The 8144-nt window shown below is 43.2% G+C and overlaps 1 pseudogene; it reads left to right on the forward strand.

Annotated features, from left to right (window-relative positions):
- Positions 1-5171: 5171 nt before the first annotated feature.
- On the forward strand, positions 5172-6675 carry LOC115654506 (annotated as a pseudogene).
- Positions 6676-8144: the final 1469 nt, after the last annotated feature.

An 8144-nucleotide genomic window follows, 5' to 3' on the forward strand; every position in this document is an offset into this window, starting at 1 on the left:
AGTAATAAGTGATCTGTTATTTTGGAAAAATCAATAAAAAGATTTGCTTTTTTTAAAATGCCAGGTTTTATTTTTTCCTTAGACTTTAATATAGCCCCCATCCTCCTCAATATGGGGGAAAAAACCCTGTCTGAGTGAGCTTCACAAGCACTGCACCCATACTAGAAATCAGCAGAACCTGGCCTCACGTCATTATGGGGGAAGCTGAGCTGTAAGTAGCCCCCTGAGGCTTGTTGTCCTAATGAATACTAGGCCACAAATTAATGAAGTAGGTTTTGGAAAAACATTGTGATTTTTAGCCACTCAAGCATCAGTAAATCTGCTAGAAGTCAAGACAGCTGTTTATAGTTTGTTAAGATGTTGACGGTTTACAAATTAGATTTTCCCTTTGAAAAACAGAGCACCTATCAGCTTGTTATTGTCACTCATCATAAACCCAGGCACTTCCTCTGCTGTAGGAGAGATGCTAACGTTAGGTGGTCTAGTCGTTAGGAAGCTCAGGCTTAGTTTTATCCTGCAGCATCAGAAGTAAAATCCTTGTTTTCCCACAACTGCCCCTTTTCAAATGGTCTTTGCTCTTCTCGCTCTAGATTTTTATTGACAGGTAAAATGTCATCCTCTAGTCATTCAAACTTATCAAGAATTGAAAATATTTAACAATTGTTTTTTCTTTTTTACTTGCCTTTTAGGGCACAAAAGGTATTTTGGCTGCACAACACCTCCTGCTGGCTGAAATTAAGAGCTTTGTCTGCAAGAGAAAGAAATACACACAAACCTACTTTTAAATGAGAATTCCCCTCTTCCCCCTGGTGACAGCTGTAAACCCCTAAGCTGCACACAAATTTCCTGGACTTAGAAGCCAAAGCCCAGGCCTATAGCACTAGGCAGCTTCCTGTGTCTTCCTGTTTTGGAAATGAACTGCAATTTGTTTGCATTGACCCATAGCGTCACTTGCAGAATCTAGGGTTACCTTAATGGACCAAAACACAGGAGAGAGATAAAATTTCTTTTTAAACCACTTCAGCGTCAACTTCTCATCCCAGTCTTACTCCAGCATCACAGTAAAGGCTGTTTATCCCCAGGGGAGCAATGCCAGAGCAGACCACGGTCCAGTGACTGCTGCGCTGTTGCATCCAGTGATTGATCATCCCTACTAGACCTAACATAATTAAAATCATATTGTAACTCGCAATTTAAAAAGGCCGAATCTCTAATATATGGGTCCTCAAATTCATTCAAATACTTAAAATTTGGCTCATCCTCGTCCATAAAAAAATTATTAAAAGCACTTCCAGTAAAACCATTGGTAAAATCGATAAAATCTCCTCACCTTGGTCTTTACCACTGCAATCCTCTACCTCCTCCATCACTCTTGGAACAACTGGAGGGACCAGGCTCTCAGTCTCATACATTTGAGACATCATTTTCGTCCTTCCGGTTTTATCCATAGGTCCAGCGATTCTTATTATTCCCCTAATATATTTAACACTGCCGACTGGGGCATCAAAGTCGGCAGCGGGGGCGTTTTTAACCCGGTCCAGCGCCCTCCGGTATATGAATTAAAATTCCTTTTTTCCATGGCTAATAGATATACCCTTACCAGGGGGAAACTAACTCTTACCAGGGGGATTCTTACCCGTACCTGGGGGAGGCTACCCTTACCAGGGGGAGACTAACCCATACCTGGGGGAGGCTACCCTTACCAGGGGGGCATAATATAAGGGGTTGCCCAGCCCCACCCACACCCCGAAAGGGATGTGGGTCCGTCCTCCGCATTCCGCCTGGCTATCCAAGCCAGTTACCGACTCTCACCACGAGGAGGTGGTGGTTGGACTTGCAATCCAGAGGCTTTCCTCAAATGAGGGGTCCCAAACAGCATAACCCCGAGCTCTAACGGGCATGGAGAAAAGGCTCAAGAAGAAGATCCTTCTTTGAGAACCTCTCCACCCCCCACAGCTTCTCAGTGAGCATCCTTCCCTTGTCAGTCATGATCTGGAGTCTGGTTCAATCACAAGTAGGATTCCTGACTCTGTTAAGGGCACTATCAATCAAACTGTGATCCACCAGAAGCACTAATTTCCTGATTGCAAATGACAGTGTTGCATAATCTCCATGTGCCATTCTGACATACCATTTAACAAGGACTGCACTTAAAGTAAATCAGACGGTGCTGATGTGTATCCCTCTATGTAGCGCTTCTAAACACAGGAAAGAGAACACTGATTGAACAGGCAACATCTAGATACTGAGTAGGCTTTTGGTTAAGCCAGCTGTGAACGAACAGGCCTCAGGGTATGTCCACACTGCAGCTGGGAGCGAGCCTCCTAGCATGATAAAAACAGCAGCATGGACAGTGCAGCAGAAGTCGAGGCAAGCAACCTGAGTTCGGACTCACTCATTCCCCAGGGTCCAAGCTCTGGAGGCCAGCCCAACCCACTGCTCATGCTATGACAGCGACATTGCTATTTTTAGTGTGCTCGCTTGAGAATGCCTAGTGCTGTCTACCCAGGCAGGGAGGCATGCTACCAACTGCCAGACAGGCATACCCTTGCAAGTAGTGGCTGACAGAGAGGAGGAGGATCTTTTTATTACAGCATTGCACTAAGGACACAGGGGGCTGGGGTTAAATTCTTGGCTCTGCTGCAGACCTTGGGCAAGTCATCTAGCCTCTCTGTGCCTCAGGTTTAACCTGGGGATAATACTTCCTTTCTCTCAGTCTATTTAGATTGTGAACTCTTCAGGGCAGGGACCATATCACAGCATCTAGTATAAAGGGGCCCTAATCTCAGCTATGGCTTCTAGATGCTACTGGGGATGGCAGCTGTTGGTTTCAAAAGACAATGCGTATGCACCAAAATGGTTCCGTTCCTGTGTGCTGTGCTGCAGCATCACGAGTGGCTAAAAACTCCCATCCGTGAGTGACACAATCCTTGCCAAAGGGAATGCAGGAGTAAAGAGCAGGACCAGAAAATGAAGCTGGTGTGCTACTAGTACTTGAGGCCTGCATTGCTTTCCACCTTCATTCTCTTTGCTTTCCTCTCTCTCAGCCACCTTGACTCCCTGGTGCAGCACAGCCCTCTAGGGTAGCCTGTTGCTAGCTGCACCTTCCCAGCTTGCAGTGTCCACGTTGAAAGTTTTCAAGTCCCTCTTGCAAATCTCCTTTCATCTTGGCCTGGGAGCATCCACAAGTTCCCCATACTGGAGATCCTTTGGAATGCATCTATCATGCATCCAGTGTACATGACCAAGCCAACTGAGACAGCTGTTTTGAGAACGATGATTAGATTGAAATACTTAAGAGTTCAAAATTACCCAGTGTCAGGAACTTTGACATTTAGAAGACAGGGTCTGAAAGGTGTTTAGTCTTCTCTCATACCTGCTGTAGGTGGTCCAGGACTCACCATCATACAGTAGCATTCTCCAAATGCAACATCTGGTAGACCTATATTTTGGTGTTTAATGGATGTTTCCTGTTATCCCACACACGTTTGGCCAGTGCCGAATGTGGTGGCTAGCCTTTCTGATGCGAGAATTAAGTTAGTCATCCAGAGATATCCAGTACAGTTGACTCTAGCTAGCAAAACTTGTGCACTACTTCTAGCGTTGTCCTAGCTGTTAAAACTTCTGGGCCATTCAACTCACCTTGTGCCATAATCATTGTCTTCTTTAGACTGGTGGTTAGTGCAAATTCATCACAAACTAGAGCAAAGCTATTGCAAAGTTGCTGGAACTCTTCTTTGTTATATGTGATGTACACGGCATCATAGGTGATGTTTTCTTATCAGCCAGTGTTTGACTTTGCTTTTTGCTCTTATACATGCAATGTTGAAGAGTTTCCATCTTATCTCCTATGGCGATTACACCTTGGGTGCTAGATAAGAAAGCATGACGGAGCAGCAGAGGGAAATATATACCAGAGAGTGTTGGTGTCAAAACACATCCCTATTTGACACCACAGTGGATTTCTTATTGGACTGTAGCCATCACAGAAGAAGTATTGAATCAGACTGGAGAGGATTGGGGGGCAAGCAATTCTTTCTCGAAATTGAAAAAGGCCCTTTCACCTGGCCGCATCAAAAGCTTTTCTAAGATCTATGAAGGCTATGTAGAGAAGGGTTCCTTGTTCCTGACACTTCTCTTGCAGTTGTCTTATGCAAAGACCATATCAATACTTGATCTACCAATCCAGAAGCTCCACTGACACTCTGATTATACATGCTCAGCAAGAATGTGCAAGTCTTTTGTGTGAATATCTTGCCAAAGAGATTCTTTTGTGTATGTTGCAGTCATTCAGATCTTTGTTGTTTGTATGCAACATTATGATGTTGGTATCCTTCATGTCTTGTGGTATCCCCTCCTTCCCTCCAGCAGACAAGAGAGATATTGTGCAGATGTTTAAGCCCAACTCTGTCTTCCTGATTTTAGTAATTCATTTGGAATTCCATCTTTTCCTGTGCCCTTTCCTGGTGTTAAGGAAGTGATTGCCTTTACAAGATGGTTCTATATCGAGCTCTTGAATAGCCTGGAGGGCTGAGATCACACTGCTTCAGAACCAGTGATTTCATGTGGCTAGAGTTCGTGATAGTGTTCCACCCAGCACTGCATCTGTTTGCTTCTGTCAGTGATGATGTCTCCATTAAGAGATTTGAGCGGAGCAGTCTTCTCGGCTGAAGAACCAGTGGCTGTCTTGGTTCCATCTTACATACCTCTTAACCCTCCATTCTCAAAGGATGTTTGTATCTTCTCAGACAGATTGAGCCAGTATGGTAGAGCATATTGCCTTGCTATTAATTGCAATGCACTCTTGGCCAATCTGAGGTTAACCCATATCTCAGGAGAAGGGTTCATGTTGTGGTGGAGATAAGCCATGCATTGTGCTTCAGTAACTGGAAGCATTTCTTCAGAGTATGCTGCAAACCAGACTCTCTTTTGCAATCTTTTTATCAAAAGTGAAGGTTGCAGCTATATGGATATTCATTCTGAGTGCATTCCATAGCATCCATAGATGCTATCATAATACTACTAATAATAATTATTAATAGATCAACGTTACACAGAGTTAGAAAAAGAGAATTAATTTCATCCTTTTGTAACTCAAAGTAATAACAGGTCTAATTCTGCTCCATACACTGGCCCTCTGACTTAGATTTTAAGTCCGCAGAACAGGAACCATGAACGTAATTCTCCGCTGTGTCTCAGCTGTGCTTGGATGTTTTGGAGACTGGCAGCTGCCTGGAGCCAGTTGCAGCTGCTTGACTGTGATTACATACAGATCTCAGCTTTCAATTGCAAAAAATAAGTTTTTAGCCCTTGTGGTTTTGAAAAGATTGAAAATATGACCCGAGTTCTGCCTCTGGGACCACAGCTAGACACTGTAGATCCCCAGTTGCTTCCTGCTGCTTGGGCAGTGCACAGGGACACCCCACTCAATTCCATTGGTGAGCTCTCAGCTGGTGTGGGTGGGGCATGGCTGCCCTGGCCCAGCCACTGCTGCTTCTGTTTTCCAGCTTGTGCAGGAGCTTAAGGGCAGATTTTCAAAGGTATTTAGGCTGTAAAGATGCAGCAAAGTGCCTGGTGTAATTTACAAAAGCACCTAAGCAGGTTAGATACTTAACTATCATCGATATTAGATATGGCCCAGGAAGATCAAGAAGCCTCTACAGGTTAGTAGTTACAGGCTGAGGGAAACCCAAAATACGCAACTTTGAAGCCAGGCCTTAAGCGACTTTAAAGCATTCCATTAGTCATTAAAATCTTTACAGCCACACACTCAAAAACAAAATAAAAAGTAAAACAGTATTAATGCGTTTTGCGGCCAGGGCAGCAGGGGGGTTGGTTCTCCTCGCCTGGTGTGTGCAGGGCTTGATGGAGAGTCTCTTGGAGGAAAGAAGGTGCCATCTGTTCCAGAAAGCCTTTTAAAAAAGTGAAAGGCTTTTGCTGATATAAAGGCCAAGCGTCTGAAGAGGCTAGTGATTCAAAAGAAGCTTCATAAAGTGCAAAGAAAACTCATCTATGCAAGAGCTCAGGCCTATCACAAGGAGTACAGGCAAATGTATAGACGTGAGATTCATATGGCCCAAATGGCACGCAAAGCTGGCAATTACTATATACCTGCTGAACCAAAACTGGCCTTTGTGATCAGGATCAGAGGTATCAATGGAGTTAGCCCAAAGGTCCATAAGGTATTGCAGCTCCTTTGCCTGCATCAGATTTTCAATGGCACATTTGTAAAACTCAACAAGGCTTCAATTAACATGCTGCAGATTGTTGAACCCTACATTGCCTGAGGTTACCCCAACCTGAAATCTGTGCATGAACTGATCTACAAGCGTGGTTACGGCAAGGTCAAGAGGCAGTGCATTGCTCTGACTGACAATTCTCTGATTCAGCGGTCTCTTGAGAAATATGGCATCATCTGCATGAAAGATGTGGTCCATGAGATCTATACTGTTGGCAAGAACTTCAAAGTAGTGAACAACTTTCTATGGCCCTTCAAATTATCTTCTCCTCGAGGTGGAATGAAAAAGAAAACTATCCACTTTGTGGAAGGTGGAGATGCTGGCAACAGGGAAGATCAGATTAACAGGCTCATAAGGAGAATGAACTAATGGTGCCCAGCAGCGGACTTTCCTACTCTGGTCTGTTAATAAAAAAATTTCTGTGCAAAAAAACAGTTGGGAGTTCTTAATATTACTGCTAACCACTTACATAGCATTTTATCTTCTCAAAGGACCATACAAAAATTAACTAAATTAATTATTCCATACATCATAATCTTCCTAGTCAAAATGCACCGTGTTCCTGTTCAAAACATGCTGCATCGATATTCAAGGCATAAAAGGAATCTATGCTGCTTTGTGCTAAAATTCCACAGGGTGAGAGAAGCACTTTTTACACCACAAAGTATTGTGGCAGTTCTGGATCCACCTACCTGCAGGTTCTTTCTTACCCTGCCTGGTGAATTCCACTGAATGAAGAGAAGGATCTCCCTTCTTGAAGGAGAGGTGTAATTTTAAGGTTCTAGAGATAGATTAACTGTGAAATGTTCATTATTACTACCACCACTGGCATATTTAAACCTACTGCTGTCAGTGACTCTTATTGAAAAGCTGCATTGTGTCTGACACAAACTACAAAGGAGCTAGTTTGGTGGAGTGTAAAAAATGGGAAAACCTATGTCGAATCAGCCTTTATGTTAGAGATGGGCCAGGGCTTTGTTTTATGGAAACGTGTGCAGAACAAAAACAAAGTGTTTGCATGCAGATGCCATTTGATCTAAACCATTAAAATTCAGAGAGATAAGGTGGGTGAGATAATATCTGTTATTGGAGCAAGCTTTTGAGCCACACAGACCTGAAGAAGATCTGTGTGTAGGGCTCTAAAGCTTGTCTCTCTCACCAACTGAAGCTGGTCCAATAAAAAAATATTCTCACCCACCTTGTCTCTCTGATATCCTGAGACCGACAGCTACAACTACACGGCACACATTCAAATGCAGACATTCAGGTAACAACTCCCAGTTTTAGGCCATGTCTCCTTAATATCACTTTAATACTCACAGCACTGCCAAGCTCCAGCATTCAAAAATTGAGACGGCCTTTCCGCCCCCCCCCTCCCCCGCAAAGTCATAAAATTAGTTTTAAAACCATGAGATCAAAAAGAAAAATGTAGAGTTTTTTATTTGCTTCCTGGTTTCTAAACCATTAGGTTCATATTTTCAAGCTTTTCTCCACAACCATGAATGTTGGAAACTTTTTTTTGTTTAAATTAAAGCTGAGAATTTCACCTTATAACGAGGTTCTAGGAGCTGTGGCTTTAAGAAAATCCCTGAAATCACGAGACTTGGCAATACTGTGAAGAAAGGCACTCAATCAAGACACTTGGGCTGGTATTTTCAAAGGGGGAGCCTAAGGGAATTTGTTGTTCAATTGTTCTGATTGTCAAGCCAACATTAAAGAAGAATGAACATTTATACTTACAATAATACTTGCACTAGGTTGCATTTACGATCAGTGTTGCAAATGAAACAACTTTCCAGCATGGGCCCACCACGAACACCAAATGCAAAATAGACTCTTCACTTTATATCTGTTTCATAGCTCACACATGGTGAAAAGTGTCCTTAACTCCATAAGCTGTGCCAG

The sequence above is a fragment of the Gopherus evgoodei genome, chromosome 7 (assembly GCF_007399415.2).
Source record: "Gopherus evgoodei ecotype Sinaloan lineage chromosome 7, rGopEvg1_v1.p, whole genome shotgun sequence".
Classification (NCBI taxonomy): domain Eukaryota; kingdom Metazoa; phylum Chordata; order Testudines; family Testudinidae; genus Gopherus; species Gopherus evgoodei.